The sequence below is a fragment of the Marmota monax genome, unplaced genomic scaffold (genome assembly GCF_021218885.2).
Source record: "Marmota monax isolate L192 unplaced genomic scaffold, Marmota_monax_Labrador192_F-V1.1 WCK01_AAM20220418_F8-fsc00015, whole genome shotgun sequence".
In the NCBI taxonomy this organism is placed as follows: domain Eukaryota; kingdom Metazoa; phylum Chordata; class Mammalia; order Rodentia; family Sciuridae; genus Marmota; species Marmota monax.
The window spans coordinates 9,444,997-9,465,620 of NW_026692194.1; positions in this window are offsets into that span (position 1 = coordinate 9,444,997).

The window sequence follows — 20,624 nt, forward strand, 5'->3', positions numbered from 1 at the left end:
GTTGTCCAAGGAACTGTCACCCATGGTATATGAATTACACAAGTCTTGGCGTTTTAGGGTTTTCTGTGAAGTGTCAGATCAAAGAAAACCATCGGAAACTCATAGAAATGAGCAAAAAGGAATACATTAAACACTGCCCAGTCACTGATACAATGTTGATATATGAAAAAAATATATGTCAATTATTGAGTTACCCTATTGATATTAGGGACACGCTGTAAAATATGTATTCCAATTATCAAAAATCTTCTGAAATGTCTTGTAAATCTCCAATCTATCACCTAATATCAGCTATAGAATTTCAGTCAAAAGTTCAGAATGTTTCTCAAAGCCCTTTCACAATTTATAGCATGGTATTTATATCAACATCTTTAACTTAATGCCTCTTCAGTTGTTTCACATAGGCATATCTTTATTTATAGTCATTGGTCAAAGGTCAGTTCACAAAAACAAACAAGAGACCAAAACCCTACTCATTAGATACTTGTTTTCAAAGTTACAGATAATCTTAGAGCAAGAGAGTATTGAATAGACATGCAGTTTCACAGGTATGAACCTCAAGTAAGAGGAAAGTACCAGGCTGAATGACAGTTCTAGAGTCTCTACTGAACACTGCAAAAAAGGACCATTGGTCAAATGCCAACAACTCCTTCCCAAGGATTCTTTGCTCTGCACCTATTTGGACATCCTCCTGCATCTCACAGGACCTACAAGGACCATTAGCAGAAACCCTTGGAGTTTTTGCCCTAGAACCACTTGCTTATATGGTTCTGAGGCCTAAATATGTTATAAAGTGTTTATCACATATGATGCTCCAGATAAATTATAAATGAATTTTGAAATGGCAAATATTTTGTATATTATTTCTGTATTTTCCCAAGTGAAAAAACTGAGGAGTAAAGAGGCTAAGTCACTTGCAAAAGGTGAAATCTAATAATTGGCAGCAGAAAAGAGATTGCAACCCAGGCCTTCCAGCTGCAGTCAGATAATATTTGCAACTACTCAAAATAAGCTTCATGTGTTTAATATTTTTCTAGTGTAACTCTGGTCCTTTATAAAGCTAAACCCTGAATGACCTCAGTCTGAAGTACAGAGGCTTCAAGTAGTTTTAGAAACAAAAAATTATTAGATGATTAAAAAATATTCACTAAGATTTTGAAAACCTCATATATTAGAATTTGTGTTATTCAGTGGTTCTATTTATCCAAAATTAATTTGGATTTTTATGATTTTACATGCAAGAAAATAGCAGTCTCACTAGCACACCATAAAGTAGATCATAACCTATAAAACTTGTTCGAAGGCACAGAAGCATCAAACAATTCAATCATTCCAAAGTGGCAGTTCTGGATGAGTAAAACATATGTATAAATATTATATATATATATATATATATAAAGAAAAAAGCAGAAAGGGAGGTTGTACAAGGCAACTTATTTTCTACATTACCAAATAGAATGCAAGCATTCTTTTTATTCCAGCACATTCATGCAGGAAAAATTCCTTCAATTCTCATCTCAACTTTTGCAAAGCTTTTGTTTGTACTACATTATGAGCTTGTGGATAGATCTGTTTTGAGTAATATTCACTAGGACTGGCTGTATAAACTCCTTCATGGATTATTCTAGAACTATCTGATTATAATCAATGGACAATCTGTTGAGAGTATCAGAAACAGAATAAGGGTAAGCCAGTCATCCAGTCAGCCTGTCAGTCTACCTCAGGAACCAGCTTGAAGGTAACAAAAGTGTTTTACGCACCACATATGTCTCCTTTTTTTCTTACCCTCATTCCTGCAGGTTCTATCCCACTCAACCCCCATCCCATTTAAAAAGACCCCTAATCCTGCTCAATGTCAATTGCAAACTTAATTTGGATCTAAAATCCATAAAATAAAGTTAAAACTTCTTTAGTTTCAAAATGTACCATCCGTGAGCATAAGGTTACATAATTTCAATAGCTACTTGCAGAATGTATTTTAACTCCTCTTTCCCTAAGTTTCTCCTTTCAAGCTTTGAGAACTCTCCCTGGGCTAATTTCTGGTTGTTTGGGGGAGATGTTCACTTGCTTCTGCCCAATTCCCCATCTTAGATGCCTCCAATATGCCTTTTCAGTAGCAGAAATTTAGTGGCATGTGATGTGAATAGAAACCAAAATTGGAGGGAAAGTTTTATATATACAACAGTCCTAGTGATGTCAAACCCAAGTTCTTCCTTGCTCAAAACTAGTTCATTTTAAACACCAACAAGACAAAAATAGAACTAAACACAATGAAAACAAACCTCTAAGAGATAGACTAGCCAAAAGAAAACTAGCAAGCTAGATAATGTGAACCAGCCTTTCAAACATGTATAAAGGATAATGATGAACCTAGAAGCTCCCATCTCTTGAATCTTCACAATGTGCTAGGAGTGTGCTAAGCACCTTCCAACCCTATGAGCAAGTTCTTATCATTCTCATTTTCTAGAGAAGGAACTAAAGCTGAGCTCTACTAAGTAATTGCCTCAAAGCATGCAGCAGTTACTTGGCACATTAGGCAGGTTATCTGATTTCAAAGCTTGTGTGCATAACCTCTACTCCTCATCAAGACCACGCACTTTTAACCTTGTGCTTCAGGACACCCTAATATCTCAGCTCCATTATTACAGCAGAAGCCAGGATTCCATGTCCCATAAATTTTGTGAATGCTACTATTTGTGACAAAGAATGTTCATCATCATCTAGCCTTATAGGTATATGATGGGATCATAGAAAGACCAGTTAATAACCATTTGTTAGGAAGATGACAACAATGGTCTGGCAGATAAGTGGCTCAGGAGAGAAAGTGCTCAGCACCTTCACTCATTCAATCCCCTTGTAGTAGAGAAAACACTAAAAAAGAACACTCCACTGAGCCAAAGTAAGAATTTCTCTCCAATCAAGAGACAACTTAATTACACCAAGATTTTTTTTAAAATATGCATTAACCCTTTTTGTTAAGAATGCTATCTTCTTTATTGGATGATATGGTCTCCTCTGGGCTTCTACTATGGATCACCCAGAAGATTGCAGATTCTTTTGAGACAGACCCTGAACACTAAGAATCAAACTAAGCATGCCTAGGATTCATATAGATTCATATAGGTCAGAAGTGGTGGTTTGTACCAAACTGTTCCTTTGAAAGTTCGTGGAACTTGCATGATTTTTCTCAGCAACCTGTTTTGCACTTTCAGCTAGTTCTTTCTGTGGGTTTATTCTAACAGGTATTAGCTATTACTGCTGACATAATGTGTCTCCCCACTGCCCTGTACAACATAACCTGCCTCATTATCTGCTCTGTAAGACATTATCTGTCTGCCTCAATCATCCCATCCATAAAATGGGGTTAATAATATCAGCCCTCATTTACCTTGAACAAATACTGTGAGGGAAAATGAGGATATAAATTAAATTGCTTGCTGCTCTTTGGAAGAAAGTTGCCTTAGAAACACAGCCTTATTATTTCTCCATAAAAAAAAAGCTAAATATATTAGGGTTTGCACAATGTTACTAGCTGTGATTTTGCTCTTTTTTAACCCTAGGCAGAAGGACTACATTAATTCCAGTCCCTAGGTGAACCTTTTATTCCATTTTCCACTGGAGGAAAAAAAAAGTTACTTTGCAAAGAAAGGAAAGAAAGGGAAAAAAATGTAGTATTCCCAAACCTCATTTACGGAACATTCTGTTCTCCAAATTACAGCACAGCAAGCAGGCAAGTGGGAACTTTTAGAATCCTGCTTCCAAGCCGGTTCCACACAGCACCCACTAATACAAAATGGCTTTAATTACTTTAATATAAATCCTGGAAATGTGCAGATGGATTGTAATAATTATGCAAAACTGCGATGGTCCTTTATAGAAACACAGATCTTGCTAGCTTAAAAGAGAATGAAAGGAACACAAGTTCAACACAATATGTCAGGAAGCATATCTCCTAAGAAGTCCTGTATTTCAAATGCCAAGCTGTACGTTTCATCTGATGTGGCAGTTGTTATGGAAACTATGCTTTTTGATTGAATAGCAGAATAAATACCTACCTAAAATCAGCATGATGGGCTAGTGCATAAATTAAGAACTCCCCAAGACAACAATTACTTGGAGTTCTTCCTTGAGATAAATTTGAAAACAAATATATATATATATATATATATATATATATATATATATGTGTGTGTGTGTGTGTGTGTGTGTGTGTATGTGTGTGTGTATATATATATATGCTTAAATTATATGCTTAAATTTTTCTGAACTGAATCCTCTTCTTCACCCAGAACCTGCTTCACAGATCATGTGAGTGTGACAAGTGTTTTTATCTCCCAAACACACTCACTGACATCCTTATACACTTAAAGCATAGTGAATGAAAAGATCTGATGTTTTCCAAAAAGACAAAAAAAATTTTTTTAATAAAAAGTCACATTTCTTCACTTTCCTTCTAAATTAGTACAGAAGCAGCCTTGGGAAATGAATGTGGGGTTGTTAACATTGTGATTTTTAAATCAAGTGGGTCATATATAAATGCAGAAAATCCCCAGGCATGAGAGAAAGGTCAGTCAAACATGGTTTTCATATTTTTATGAGTCTGATATTAGACTGTTGCTGATTCCTATTGATATTAACAACCTTTCATAAATCATAATAGAAACACTTCTATCTTTCCATGTAGATATAATTCACCCATTTGCTGACTTAATTAAAGGCTCACTGTATAAAATATGAAATAAAACATATTGAGGTTTGTTTTCCTTTTTCACATTTTACATGGGATGATATGCCAAAGAGAAAGTGTGAGTGCAACAGGCACCCATATCACCAACTTCTCCATAATAGGCATGCATTCGCCCATTGGATCAACATCTTTCAATTTATTAGCATGACAAAGGACACAATTATTTTGGATATGCCTGAATGCAATTTTCATTAACTTTGCAATGATTTATTAACAAAAGTGTCAGGAATGTAATAAAAGCAGCAGGACTCCTCAAAATGCCAAAATAAAAAAAAAATGAAGAATACAGCAGAATTTTCCAACACGCCTTACGGCATCAGGTCAATAAGGTTGCCTGATTCCATCAAAAGCATCACCATGGTGAGTGAACTCTGCAATTAACAAAGAGTAAGCACAAAAAATGCTAATATCTCATTTGAATGTAATTATGCACAGATTACTGTTCACTGGAACAAGAAAAGGGATTTTAATTGTCATCCAAAGTTACATGCAAACCCTAGATTCTTGTTAACTTTTTTTTTTTTTTTTTTTGGTTGGGGAGTTCATATGAGAATATAGCATTCTGTTCACAAATTCTTATGTTCAGGGACATTTTAAAAGGCAATGCCTTTGTTTAAGGGCTACAACTTGCAAAGTTTTAAAATGACATCACTCCATGTATGTTGGCAAGGTTAGTTTGTAATAAGTTTCACCATCGTTTGCATTTTAATACTATTTGATCTCATTTACATGTTTAAATTTGTTCCTGTAATAAAATTCATTAGTATGTTTATCATAACCACATAATGAATATAGCCCTTATGTAAAATAAAAAATTGAAAGTACATTAGAGACATTACAAGCTGTTTGAAATTACTGTGCTTTGCATATTATACCTTATTAATTAAATTATAAATTATTTATTTATGTTATTTCTTTAATCAGGGGCAAGCACTAGAACAATATTATATTAGTATAAGAAACACAACACAACTCAAAGCTAAATCACACATGGACCAATTTTATGTACAGAGGCACATAGATCCATTTTGCCATGGGGTGGCGAATGCCACTTCCCCTGCTGTGCATCAAGGGATGCAAGAGAGCCATTTAAAGGAGAGCGGAGGGCGGAGGGAATAAATGTTTCCTGTGCAAGTTAAAAACTTCACTTGTTAGTATAATTCTCCCTTTGCCTTCTTCTTTTATTAGTATAATTAGATCAGATATGCAGATGGAAGCAAAGAGCAAATCATTATAGGAGTTAATACCATGTCCATTTTATTTGGAGTCCACCATAAAGAAAAAAGTAATCTTTTCTATTCTTTCCTTTTTTTCTTTTGGTTTCCTTTGTCAGCAGTGAGTGATAAAGAACATGAATGAGAAAAAGAGGAGGGAAAAAAAAGAAAAGAAAGAAAGATAGATTGGAAAAAGAATACACTATTCAGGGAAACAGCACTAACTTGATTTTCTTATTCATCTCTATAAATAATTATGTGATCTCTTTCCACATTTATATGACTTCCAGATATTTTTTAAAACTGTTTCTAATCCCTTGTTTGAGTACACTGTTTTGGTTACAGACTCAACCTCTGTCTATACTCACAATAGATTCAATTGTTTTGATAACCAATTACTTTGGTCTACGTGGTCAAACATGTTAAGCTTTGGAAAGGACCTGCAGCCTTTAAGAAAGTTGAGGGGAAGTGCAGTAGGCATGGGGTGGGGGGTGAGGGGTCATTCAGAACCACCTGATGTGGAAAGTGTATAGGCTTTAGTATCAAAGAGTTTTGCATTTTAATCAAAGGAATCTTTCTTTCCAAACAGGGGCAATCCCAACTCATAGGATTGTACAGTTCTTTTTAGGAGACTAATGTTCATAGACTAATATTCCTAAAGGGTTTAGCAGGGTTCCTACATAGTAGCTGTTCAGTAAATGTTAATTCTAGGACTGCTATTACACAGCCACACAAGAGAATACTATGCCAGAATATCCTTCTCAGTATTCCACAAGCTCGCATGCGTACTGAAAACTCATTTTTAATAGAAGTCAGCTTTTGATGCAGGAAAACAAGGTTAATGTTCAAAGCAAATAATAAAAGAGGCCAATGCATGTTAATGATAAATATTTCCTTAAGTAGCAAAATTAATTTTACTTACTTCATCAATTCTTGTTTGGTGTGCATTTCCCCCCATCTTATAGTTCCCACAGTTTGGTAAATGCTAGGAGTGAAAAGGAGGTGAGGAAAACAGTATCATGAAAGAAACAGCAAGATGACAGGGGTCCACTACTCTGAGTATGCTGGGTTTCCAATTCAACAGGGTCTACAGCAGATTGCTAAGACTCAGACATGCCTGGATTCACCTCTTCTTGGCACTCAGCTAACCCACTCCTCAGAGCTCTCCCTGCAGTTAGGTAGAGGAATATGACTGAGTTCTAGTTAGTCAGCTAGATACCTGGAGAAACGGAAGTGATAGATGCAATTTCTAAACCTGGTCTCTAAGAACTACCAATCCTCCATACTATTTCCCTAGCATTGCATCCCCTCTCTCTCGATAGAAAAGATCCAGCCAAGAACACTGAGTCTTCAGGAGATAGGGTGTGATGGTCCACTGGATGTCCATGTAAATTGAAACACTGCCCCCTGTCCTAAGGGAAGTGTGTCAAGGAGAAACACAACTTGATGTGTTATGTCATGGAGAATTTAGACTTTGCCTTATAACCATTAGCCTATTCTGACTAGAAAGAGGTTGTAATGAAAGGTGGGCAGTTTTTGTTTTTCCTAGAAACTGCCTATTATGAGAAATAGAATTCTAGATAAAATTAATTTGATTGGTGTCAGAAGATGCCCTAAAATTATTTTAAATAAAACTTGACAAATATGATATAATCCTACAGTATCTTTCAGCAAGGGATTTTTCTCTAGTATTCTTTGGTTTTTTCTAAAATCCTAAATGATTACTAGAACCACATGACTGCATATTAGACTTTCAAGTAGTGCTCTATACATCAGTATAGGACTGGAAAATCAACACAATTTCTTGTGGGAGAAATAAACCAGTATGTATAGATGTTCATTATGGAGAAATTAGATTCACTCAACAAAAGAGTTCATCAAAAACACATGTTTCCAATCAGTGCACTCTGCTTTCCTGAGGGCAAATTTTCAGCCAAAGTGCTTCATTAGCAAATAATCATGACACCCCTACCTTTGTGTTACTTCTGAACTAGGGAGCTGGGAGTAAGCCACATGGAAAGGATGGATAAAGGGACACACTGATCACAAAAGCTCTGAAGTCAAAAAAAAAAATGAAAACAAAATTATCTTATGGATCCACTGGGTCATGGAGCAACCAAATGCCACATAGAAAAACAAGGTCAACAGACAGAGAAACAAAATTGACTTTTTTTTATTACATTTCTAATGATCCAATAGGTAAAGAATCTCCAGAGGTCTAGTATTTCATCAGTTGCTATTTTAATCAGCACATTAGAAAATCTTTCAAATATCAGTTGCACATGTCAATACTGTACATAATGTGAAGCATATTTTGTAATCTATGCACATTTTCTCAGTGTTTATTTAAGCATCTGGATATTGGTTATGAGACTATGAGCATGAGGTTAAATGTTCTTCAAAAGTAAAAGCCTAAAGGTCCATTCCAAAGTTTATTCCACTTGGTTACATGATAGTACCCCAAAATCCAGACCGTCTATTAACAAACACTTGTGAAGATAAGTATTATGGTGTACTCACCAGAAAGGAAGAATTGTAAAACTATGACTTAGTTCAAGAGTAGGTATGCTCTAAAACTATATTAAATCAAGAATCAGAGCCTGTAGCCAAATGATACAGGATGACAAATCTTTAGAGGAAATTAAGGAAACACACAACTGTATGCATATAACAAATAATTTGCCACTGGGACCCAATATTTATCTAGTTATAAATAAAAACTGGCATGAGACTATCAATTAGAAGGTGAAAAATATAGAGAAAGGAAGGGCAATTCGTGTTTGTTGAGCACCTATTATGTAACAAGTGTTCTCATTTCCATATCCCCATGGAAACATCTCTTTTCATGAGTACTGGTGACTTCCTGGTTTCCCCCACTCAGCCAGGATCTCTCCACTGAGCCCCCAACCAATGCACTTGCCAAACCCCCCAGCTCAGAGCTGCAGTGGAAATTCTAAACCACCTTAACTCAAGTTGGATCTCCTGCCTCCCCATACCTGCTCCAGCTTAGCAAAGAGCAACTCACTCTTTCCAGATTTTTTAGGACAAAAATATTCTGAGTCTTTCTTGACTCCTTTTCTCACATTCCACATGCAATCCAAGAGCAAGTCTTGTCAGCTCGACGTGCAGAGAAAATGCAGAATCTGAGTACCTCTTACCCCTTCATGGACACCAAACTGCAAAATTGGAGTTCCTTCACAAACAGATGCTAGAACATACCATCTGCTCAATACCTCCAGTAGATTCCCAGCACATTCATGATAAAAACCAGTGTACTAACAATAACCCAAAAGGTCCTGTGTGATCTGGCCTTACAGTTAGTTGTCTCCTTGACTTTATCTTCCTCTAATCTTCTGCTTACTGGGTCCTCTCCAATAATACTGGCCTCTCTGCAGTTTTTTTAAATAAATGGGAGGCATCATCCTGGGTTAGGGCTCCTACCTTTGCTATTCCATCTATACAGAGCACTCCTTCCTGGGAGGCTTTTGTTCAAATGCCCTCTCTCACGATGACCTTATTTAAATGACCATCCTTGTACCTCTTGCCCTAGCCTTCCCTAGCCACTTCTTTTTTTGCCTTATTTTTCTCCATAGCCCATATTACGTTTATAATTTTTTTCTGTATGTCCTCTCCCATGAGTCATTTGAGGATTGATTGATTGATTGATTGATTTAGATTTAGATATTTTTTCCCTCTCTGCTAAAATTCCAGAGCCAAAAAATCCAAAACTACTGGTTAATATGCATGTTTGGGAGGACTATATTAGCTTACTTAATTTGAATGGACACTCTGAGTTAGAAGTCATCAGCATTCTCACATAACAGCTATAAACAAACAACAAACCCAAGGATCAGAACAGAAAGAATAGCAAAGGTGGGAAGAAGAGAAGACGGATGAATGAAGTCCTAGTTGATTTTGCGGGGGGGGGGGGGGGGGGGAACGCTTTATTGTTGCCACCATACCACTTGGCTTATATTAAAGAAAAAAATTATACACTATTTACTTAAAGCCTTCTCAGGCACTAAAGTCTGAGATGATTCAAGTATTTTGTTGTGGTTTTGGGGTTTTTTTCTCTTTTTGTAATCCATTTGTTGAGTTTCATCAGTCTTATTTGAGTTTTAAAACGCACTGTACCTAATCATCACAATAGTATTAAATCAAATTTGAAAAAATATTTCCTTCAAAATTTGGCTCAGTAATTAGGAAAAGAATCACAGATGTGAACCAGCTTTCTAGGATATATGTGAAATTTACAAATTATTTCCTTTGGTTTCATGCTATAAGAAAAAAAAAGGTGAAAAATAAGTTTTAATTGGATTTTTTTTCTTATCTCCCTGTAATGATACAATTTTATTTTTCATTCAACAGACAAATAATAAAAGAAAGAGAAAGGAAATAATGGAGAAAAGGACAAGGAAGAAAAGAAAAAGAACAGGAAAGAAAGGATAGTAATGTTCGATTCATTCTACTATGTGCATGTATGATTACAGGACCAATGTAATTCTACATAGTGTACAACCAGAAGAATGAGAAGTTATACTCCTTATATGTATAATATGTCAAAATATATTCTGCTGTCATGTATAACTAATAAGAACAAATAAACTTTATATGTGTGTGTGAGTGTGCGCATGGGAGGGGAAAGAAAAATTAAAAGGAGGAAAAGAAGAAGAGTAAGAGGGAGAGAGAATAAAATAGGAAGGTCAAGAATGTTCCGTTTCACAAATGAGTAATGATTATTCTTATTCAAAACTGCCTTAAGAAATTTAGAGAAAATTTGAAGAGTTCTTCAAATAAATTTGGGAAAGTTTATAGACTATAATTCAATTCAGAGAGCAATTCAGATACTACATGCAGAGGAAAACCAAGAATTTCAGACTCCATGCCCACAGAAGTGAAATAAACTGTGTTCTGCTAATTTAGTTTCCAAATCCCCCCTCCATACTCTTCCTCTCTCAAACACACAGGTACACAAATTCTGTGGATACTTATGTTAAGCCACCTTGAATACCTGGGGCTTTCCACAGTTTCTTGTGATTCTGAAATTGGCATCCATTATCATTAACTTATCAGATATTATCCTTTGGGAAGATTCATACTGCTAAATTTAGAGATGAAAATTAATTCCTTAAGCCTAGATATTTAACCAAAATTGAAGATAATTTAATTTTATATATTTAAAAAAAGATGCATGTATGTACAAGGTCCTGGGTTCAAACCCAGCACCACAAATTTTTTTTTTTTAAAGTAACATTTCCTGCTAACTTCACATATTAAATTTACTATATGGAAAAACATGGTGCAATGAGTATGTTTAAGTCAAAAGTATGAGTTTGAAGCACACATCTTCCTCTTAAGAAAGAAAGTTTCTTCTAAAGGAATTAAAATATATATTTTGAACCTTAAAAATTAACAATAATAAACAGCATCTTAGCAAAGTCTTAAGTCCAAATAACAGCTCAGGATATTTGTTCTAAAATCTGAAAATTATTTTTTAATAATTCTTATTGATGATTGATCTTGATACACAAAGTGTGAAAGATGGACCAGCCACACTAGCTTCACCTGGGAGCTTGTGAGACATGCAGAATCTTGAGGCCACCCAGACCTACTGAGACAGACTCAGTAGTTTATCAAGAAATTCATTTGTACATTAAAGTCTGAGGAGCATCTATGTAAACTATTGTGTAAAATACCTTTTTTAGACAATTTATAAGAATTCATTTATCATGAAAAATTGTAGTATATACGTGTATTAAAATTGTAATGCAAAAAAAGTACATGTATAATGGCATAAATTGACGTGAACATACTTTATATACAGAGATATGAAAAACTGTGCTCTATATGTGTAATAAGGATTGTAATGCATTCCACTATTGTCATGTATTTTTAAAAAATAATAAAATAAATTTTAAAAAAAGAATTCATTTGCCTTTGGACCACAAAACAAAAAGAAGGACATAGAAATAGGCTACTGTAGAACTTATCTATTTGGAGAGAGATCCTTTAACTTGGGGACCCCACTTCTCTTGCTTCTCATTTCACAGAGGGAATAAATGCAATGGGAACTTATACCAAGCAACGATGGCTTCTTGAACATTGACTCAACTAGTCTAAAAGCAATGTTTTTGAGCTCTGCCATGAGGACTGCCATTATCACCTGAATAAAAATAATTTCATTTCCAAGTCTAACATTTAAATGATATAAGATTCCAATTTAATTAGGACAACAATGTGAAGCCAGCTCAAATAAAAAGCAGGAACAATTTTCTAATGGATTTAAATTATGAGCTTGTGACAGACTATGACAGATGACATATTTACTTTTCATGGGAGCTAAATGAATACCTTAGATAAAATGCAAGCTAAAAACACAGCACATTTGGAATTAATTAATCCATTGACAATATATTTTTTAGAAAATACTTTCGCTCATAAGGGAAAATAGATCTGAAAAGCCAAACAGTTGGTTAAAACAGCAAAATTCAGCACATTATTGAAGCTTCGTAATAAGTTGGGAATTTGACCTTTCTTCAGAAATTGAAGATGCTCTAATCAGAATTAGCCAGGTGTACACTGGGCTCAAGGGCCATTCTGAAGTTTCACTAAATAGCTTCTATTTCATCTCTGATCACAAATGCTTCAGATCCCGGCTTTTGACATCTCAGGAACTTCAGTATTGTGGTTAGGCAGCTGCCACTTATTTCATTTATAATGCATCAGTTTTTGCATGCCTCAACTAGGGGCCTTTTGGCAAAATGTTTAATCTAATAAATTCATGATCTAGCACTTCGTCTTCCTTATCATGACCTTCCTTTCCTTCAGAAATAGAGAATTCAAATATGACTGCAGAAACTGAGTGGAAAATGAGAATAGAAGTGTACACATGCTTGAAGACATCACGGTGAACTAATGACTAATTACTGTGCAATTGAATACTAATGGAGAGACCCATGAAATCAACATGAACAGGAAATGAACTCAATATGACCAATGGTTCTACAATTAAAATCAAATAAATGCCTCTTAATAGGACGACTTAAAAGATATTACTATAGCCAGTCGATTATTATTCAGATTACACTTTACTAAAAAATAAGCACAATGCTAGGTAAAGGTATCTGGCTTGATATCTTTTGAAAAGTTAATGTGCATCTGAAATGTGAATTATAGTACTGTAATTATCTTCAAATTAAAGTATGTAAAACTAGTTCAATAGCAAGTCGCTTATTAAAGCAAATCAGATAAACATGAATTTCAGGAAGGAAACTTGAGAGGTTAACTTTCTAGGACCGCTTAATTAATTAATTATCGCTCTGAATGTTTAACTCTTTTGAGTCTTGGCAGTTCAGTCAGAGAATTGTCAATGAAAAGAAGCTTAGGGTTTGGGAAAAAAAAAACAAGAAACAAACAAAACAAATTATTATAGCCTTACCATTTAATGCCTGAACAGTTAATGGCAATTTATTAAAAAAAACTGATTAATAAATTTTACAACCACTTTTTTTAATTGCATGCATATTTCCCTTCGTTCTATTTCATTTACTTCCTTTTCCACAATCCAATGGCTGAGTGAGGGAGATTGAAACAAACTGCAATATTTTCTCTTGAAAAGTCTACTCACTTATCAGCTGTGGATCTAATCAAGGACCTAATAAGTCCATAATGGTACATTTGCTTCCCAGGAGAAACCACTGTTTCTCATCATTCCAGAAAATACCCCCTTGCAAGGTGCAACCAAGAGCCACAGACTCACTGCAACAGTCTAATAATTTGATTGGGAGCCCTTAGGCAGGGATAACTTAAATTACAATTAGAGAGCCTTCACACTGGTGCTAACATCTGTGTACTGAACCACTGTATACTGATTAAAGGTTTTTAAAAGAGAACTAAGCAGTTCCCACATTAGAGCGAGTCTAATTCTAATGGCCCTCATCCTTGGTATGTAATACTTCAACGTTCCCTGCTGAGCTTCCCACTTGTGCGTCCAAGGAATGCACACCCTGGATAATAACCATCTTAGAAGTGTCCAATAAATTGCTCAGGTGTAAATGGGCAGAAGGGCTCAGCCCTGCAAAGAAAGCTCTATTCATTTCATCACTCTTTGCCTCCCTCCCTCCCCCACCCATTTGAATTTGTAGCTACATAGTTGAGATGTTTTTGTTTTTGTTTTCCTGATAAGAGTGATTCTAAGGAGAGGGTCAGAACTCAGAGAAACTGCCATGGGGGCACCAATTAATGAAAGTTGAAATGAATGAGGGCACACACACCACATCGTTCAGCGTCCTCCCTGCCTTGTTATTAAATGAATCATGCAGGCAAGGAGAACAGAGTCAGGAGAAAGCAGAGCCATGGAGCTCTCCCCCCATGCCCTGCCACTCCTCTCCTTTCCCCTGCATTCATTAGGGCCTTTTTTCAAGCACATGGCTGCAGCAGATGTCCCTGAGAGAACATTTTGTTTCCCCCCTGCATCCAGGCTCAAACACCTGGGCTCTGACATGACGTCCAGTGGAGGCTATTTTCTTTTTCCTTTTTTAAACTTTCCTTTTATTTGGTTTGCATACAAGGCTAATAATGAGGTTTAAAAAACTATACACAATCAGTATACAATTACACTCATCGGGAGCCTGACATGTAATTTCTGATAAACCCATATAACTATGAACAGCAAAAGGAACCACGGAGCGCACACAATGTGTGGGGTCATCAGAACACAATGCCAACACAATCTCTGCGTCACGTCTTGTTGCATAGTATTAATCAGTGCAAACATTGTTTGGGAAATGAGAGGGGAGAGAAAGAGCAGTTTCCCAGCTGCTAGTGCTTTGCCATCAAATCTGATAGTCAGTTCCATCTCACATAAGAAACTTCAGTAATAAAGCTTAGGACCAAATAATGACTCTTGAGGAGTCTGCTTAAATGGTTCAATATGAAATCAGATAATAGATCCTTATATACAAACTCAACTGTCCTGATCATTTCACCTAAGACATTTCTTGTGCAATTTGAATACTTCCACAAATTTGGGAAATATATTCAAATCTTTAACAGCTACAATGAGTATCCACACTGTCTAAATGATCAATGTTATTAGCCAAATAGTGGCTACAATTTTGATTTATTTCAAATTTTCGATTCCTACATGTTAAAACATGATTATTTTTCTGTTGATTGTTATAGGTAAAGGAAACGATAAGGTTTCATTAAGAAAGAATTATCCAGGAACACAAGATGACAGCTCAGGTCACTAGGAAGCACAATGCAATACTATTGTCAATACTATTGATATGTCTTAGGAAAAGTGAGTCTGGGAAAAGCAGAAATGTCACAAGCTTTGTTTTACCTTCATGTTAATAGAGCATAGCGTGACCTGTATGGGAGGGGTTGACTACTTCAATTAGGTTTATGCTATTTTCAATAGGACTTCCAATCAGTGCATTTAGCTGGAAAGCAATTCCTGGCTTTATTATTACTGTTGTCATCCTTAAAATGCTTTCTATTTATTTTTTTAATTCACCAGGAGGGGCAAAGGGAAGATGGGAACAATAAAGAAAAGCCAGTAACATGCCCTTAGGGACCAATAGCAAAGGGAGAAGAATCACAGGGGAAGAGAGACAGGAGATGAAAATGAAAGACGTATCTTATTAAACCATCATAATTAAAAAATAATAGGTATTCATAAAGAGACCCAAGCCCAAAGGCCTAAAGATGTCTACAGTAACAAGGGCAAATGTTTTCTAATAAGTAACAATCAACAAATAATCTACATAAAAAAGCGATCTGGACCCCCACGAAAATGAGAAGACAGAGAGAGAGACAGAGACAGAGAGAGAGAGAGAGAGAGAGAGAGAGAGAGAGAGAGAGACCTTCCTTCTCACACTCTTCCCCCTCCCTCAAAAAGGAAACAGCGACCTCTTTTCAATAACACGTGAATTCGGGCACGCACAGGTAATAAGCATTTGGAAACTGTACCTCACTCCCTATCACCTGTGGCTTCTATTATGGAATGGCCCCCGCTGCAAACCCCGCGATTACAGCTGCTGCCAGGGATCCCAGGGAATCCGGGCCTGGTGATGAAACTGACCCCACATTATTCATTTCGGCACAAGACAGGAATTAATTGGAAGGATTTTCCCTTAGCTCCCGCACTTTAAGTTAGCTGGACCTACGAGCACCGAAGAGACAAGGCTGAAGGGAAGGAGGAACACATTTGGTCCTTGGACACCCCCTAGTGTCTGCGTGGGCACGAAAGCGGCTCGCAGGTATCTCCCCTGCTCTCCTGCCGTACAGTGGAGCGCAGAGCCTGGCTCCTTCAGGCTCAGCACTAGGTCTGCAGCCGGTGGGAGGTGTTAGGCTCCCAGCCCCATTCCCAAGTTCCTAGAATTACTGTTTGCTAATAACTTTGTCTCAATGTGTCAGAGTTTGTCTCAAGCAAATATGGAAAATTATAGGTGGGGCCAGGAAGGGCTGATAATTTGCTACCCCCCAAAAAAAGAATTTCACAGTTAATATACTGGATGCAAAAAAGAGAAATGGGGAGAAAAATCTATTTCTGAGAATATATGGTAGTTTGTCTTTATATAGATAACTTGTGAGTGTTTGAATAAGCACTGGGATGTATTTATGTTTACCCATGTGATTGGATGTGAGTACTGAATAAAGTCTGGGAAGACTGCTTGCCACTTCTCTCAGTCAGCGGTTCCCTGAGCGGTATTTCATTTGTGTGATGAAGATATAATTTTAAAGTGGCGTGGAAAAAGCTTTAGTGTAAGCACCTTTGAAAGTTCCCATACAAATTGTGTGTGATTTCCTTTCCATCTAGTTAAATTAATTGTGTGTGTGTGTGTGTGTGTGTGTGTGTGTGTGTGTCAGGGTTACCTATGGTATAGACTTTCTCTGTGTTGTGGAAATTAGGAAGTATTATTATGCACTTTGTCCACAGTCATCTCAAAAGTGCAAATGTGCCCAGATGTCCTTATGATGTTTGACTGATATAAATGCCCAAATCTTCCCTCCCAAAGTCCCCACAGTTCTGGGGAAAGCATCCCTATAGCTAAGTTATGGGACTCCAAGAGACTCTTCATATTTTCCTAGTTTTTCTAGCATAGTGCTTTCCTCCAACTGTTTGGGGGAAGCAGCCCATCATTCTATTAAATGCTAAGGAATATATTTTGGCAACATAAAGCACTTTTTCTCACTGCATCTGGCAGGGTTGTATTTGCAGCCTGTGCTCAGTCCAATTCTTTACAGGATCTCTTAATTTGAGAGGTCAGGGGTCCTAAGAGACCCCTGGATTCACATCCTTATTTAAGAAATATGAAATTCAGAGTGATTCCATGACTTGCTCAGAGCCACCTGACAAGGTTGCCAAAAGGCTACAAGAGGAACTGGCGAGCCCTGCACCCAGCCCATTTTGGGTCACTGGCTTTTTTTCTAAAGCATAAAATTGTGCAGAAGGAGCTACATAGACAGAAATCTATCATTTGTGGCCCGAAAAAGGAAGCTTGATTGTAATGTCCACCCCCTTCGTATTGAGGACACACTTTTTGAAAGGGGAAAAGGTGCAGGACACTCTGTAATCCCCACCTGGGAAGACTGCCGATTCAAGGGCTCTCATGCCCTTTATTTTGTCATTCATGACTCACACATGTGGCTTACATTATAGATAGGAAAGAAATGAGAGAACAACGTCAGAAACATCTCTGCCCACCTCACCATCCGCACCCCAAGTGTATGACAGAGATGATTTTGTTCTCTTCCTTCCCTTCTCAGCAGGAAATGCTACTGTTTTAAATACCAAACAAAGATAGTGCTTGCTTCTGGTTACAGCCCACACAAAACAAAGTTACTTTTGAAAAGGAATCTTGGCATATGGTAACAAAACCTATATAATTCTCTTGATCTTTAATCTCTATGCCAATGTCTGTTTTACAGATTATGGCCTCAGCCCCTGACAAATCTGCTTAGTGAATTTTTGGCTGACAAATCTGGCAACACAAACGCTGTCTGAAATACATTCAAAAGGCTAAACATTTTCATAATAGCTACTTTACATAGCCTAGTAGGTTTCCCTTTAGGACACCAATTAGATTTTTTTTTAAAGTGACAGTGTTAATTTTTATGATTACACACAGAACTGAGATTTTTATTTAATACACTGGGCCTTCTTTTAATGCTTTTCGAGGGAATCAACCACTTTGCCAACAGACGGGTGTTACAGCAGGGGTGATTATAGTAATTTTTCATGTAATTGGGAGTCACCATTTGGTTGCTATCTTTCACATGCTTGTTGACTCGTCATATAATCCTTTATAATGGGGGTTTGTTGTATGTCACAGGAACGTGCCAAGCAGCCGGGAAATAACAAACAGAGGAACCCTCCCTGGCTGGTGGGGACCAGGAGGGTTTTTAACATCTGCCCAGTTCTTTAGACTGCGATAAATTTTCATTAACAGCAGTGACCAAACACTGAGAGAAGGGTTGTGGAGATTTACGGGAAGCTGTGTTTTCTCCCAAGAGAAGATGTCTTCAAGAACAGACTTTATTATAGTCTGCAAACACAGTGTTTAAAAGATAAAAAGAAGTAAATGCTCATTGGAAATATCAAATCCCCTTTGTCCCTTCCCTTAAAGTTAAGAATTTAAGCCCCAAACAAATGCAGCATATTGTTGCATAACTTCACTTATCACAATGTTACCCCATTTCATCTTGAATCCCAGTGGCTCACACAGTACTTTAATGGCACAAATGCATGAGCTGAGGTTCTGTGCATAAAATAATGGGGGAGTGTCAGAGTTAGAAATTGGGACAGCCCAGTTCTGAGTTCCATCTTCCAGGGAGAGTGGTGTGAACATAACCAGACTTCAAATTTCCTTAACATTATAAGCAAAGAGGAGCACCACTATGATTCCTGAGTTTCCCCAAGAAAGAAGTAAAAATAAATAACAGAGTGAGTCTGAAAATATTTCGTGAGTAAAACACTAAATACTAGGCCTTACAGTTTAACTTGAAATGATGGTTTCTGTTAACACTTTGCCATCTGTGAACCAGTAAGGTTGGCACAGCCATCTGCAATGTACATTCTATCTGACTCTGTGTGCGTAATTTCCTTTGGAATTTTCCAAGAGTATTAGAACTAAGCTGCTCATTTTTATGAAAAGTATCAGATTAAAAAGCCTCCCTGTTATTTGCTTTTAACTGATCATAACAGCTTTTTCTTCCACACAAGACCATGACATTGTCAGCCAAGTTGCCTGAAGACTATGGCTGGAGTTGCCTCCACTGTACCCCCTCTAGAATACAGGTTTGATTTTTAAGAACTTGGGTTTATCTGGGCATGGTGGCACATGCATGTCATTCCAGCAACTCAGGAGGCTGAAGCAGGAGGATCACAAATTCAAGGACAGCTTTCAGAAGCTTAGCAAGACCATTTCAAAATAAAAAATGAAAAGGGCTGGGGATATGTTTCAGCGGTAGAGCCCCTAGGTTCAATGCCCAGTATTGTAAAGAAAGAAAAAAAAATCTAAATGAATAAAAAGGTTTGCCTCTTTATCTAAATTTTTCAAATTTAATTTTATAACTAAAGCACAATATTAAATATGCCCAAAATTACTTAATTCCTCAGATCTAAGATATAGGTAACTTACCTTATTATCTCTAGTATAAGGGCTAATATGAGTTAGTGCTAGGTTTGGTATCTTTACTAAATTCCAAACAATTTTTAAAAAGTAAACATAAGGATTGAGGTAGAGCGCTTGCCTCACACGTGTGAGGTACTGGCTTCAATCCTCAGCACCACACAAAAATAAATTAATAAAAAAGGTATTGTGTCCATCAACTAAAAATATTTTTTTAAAAAGTAAGTAAACATAAACATAAGATAGTAATGATAAACAAAAGTCTAACAATACAAATAAGCTCTTTCTTCATTGTTGTTGTTTTTTTTTTTTTTTTTTTTTTTTTTTTTTTGCAGTGCTGTGGATGGAACCCAGGGCCTTACACATGCTAGGTGTGTGTTCTACCACTGAGTATAACCCCAGACACCCCAAAGAAACTCTTTATTTAACTGAGTTCAACTTTTATGACACCAAAAGTAATACAAAAGATTCTTACTGAAATTAAAAATCAGTGTATGTCATGTACTTTTAGACTGTTGCTTACCCATAATTATTTCCAGTGTTTAATTTCACATACTCATTACCATCAAAAGGCCATCAATGATACAGATTTCTGATAAAAGCTACTTGAATAACAAGCCATCAAAGAAGATAAATGGTAAAATCCAAATCTATCTTTATCTACTAAGTACTTCAGATTACCAAAAGTAACAACAGGATCCCTGAAACAATTTGTAACCAAAACTATAAATAATCAGATAACTTCATACTTTCTAGGAACTCCTAGTCATTGAGGATACATCACTTGCTGAATATTCATATTTATTCAGTAACACAGGAATTAATTGTTATGGATTGATAAATAAACAAACATTTAGAATCAGGATTAGAGGATCACTTTATGATTTACCAAAAGGAAAAAAATTTCCTTTCTTAAGTTCAGTTCCATTATTTATTTAGATTGGAGTATTCCACTGACAATGACTTGTATCTCACTCCTAATGGTCATAAAAACAGAATCCACAACACACCAGATTATAAAAC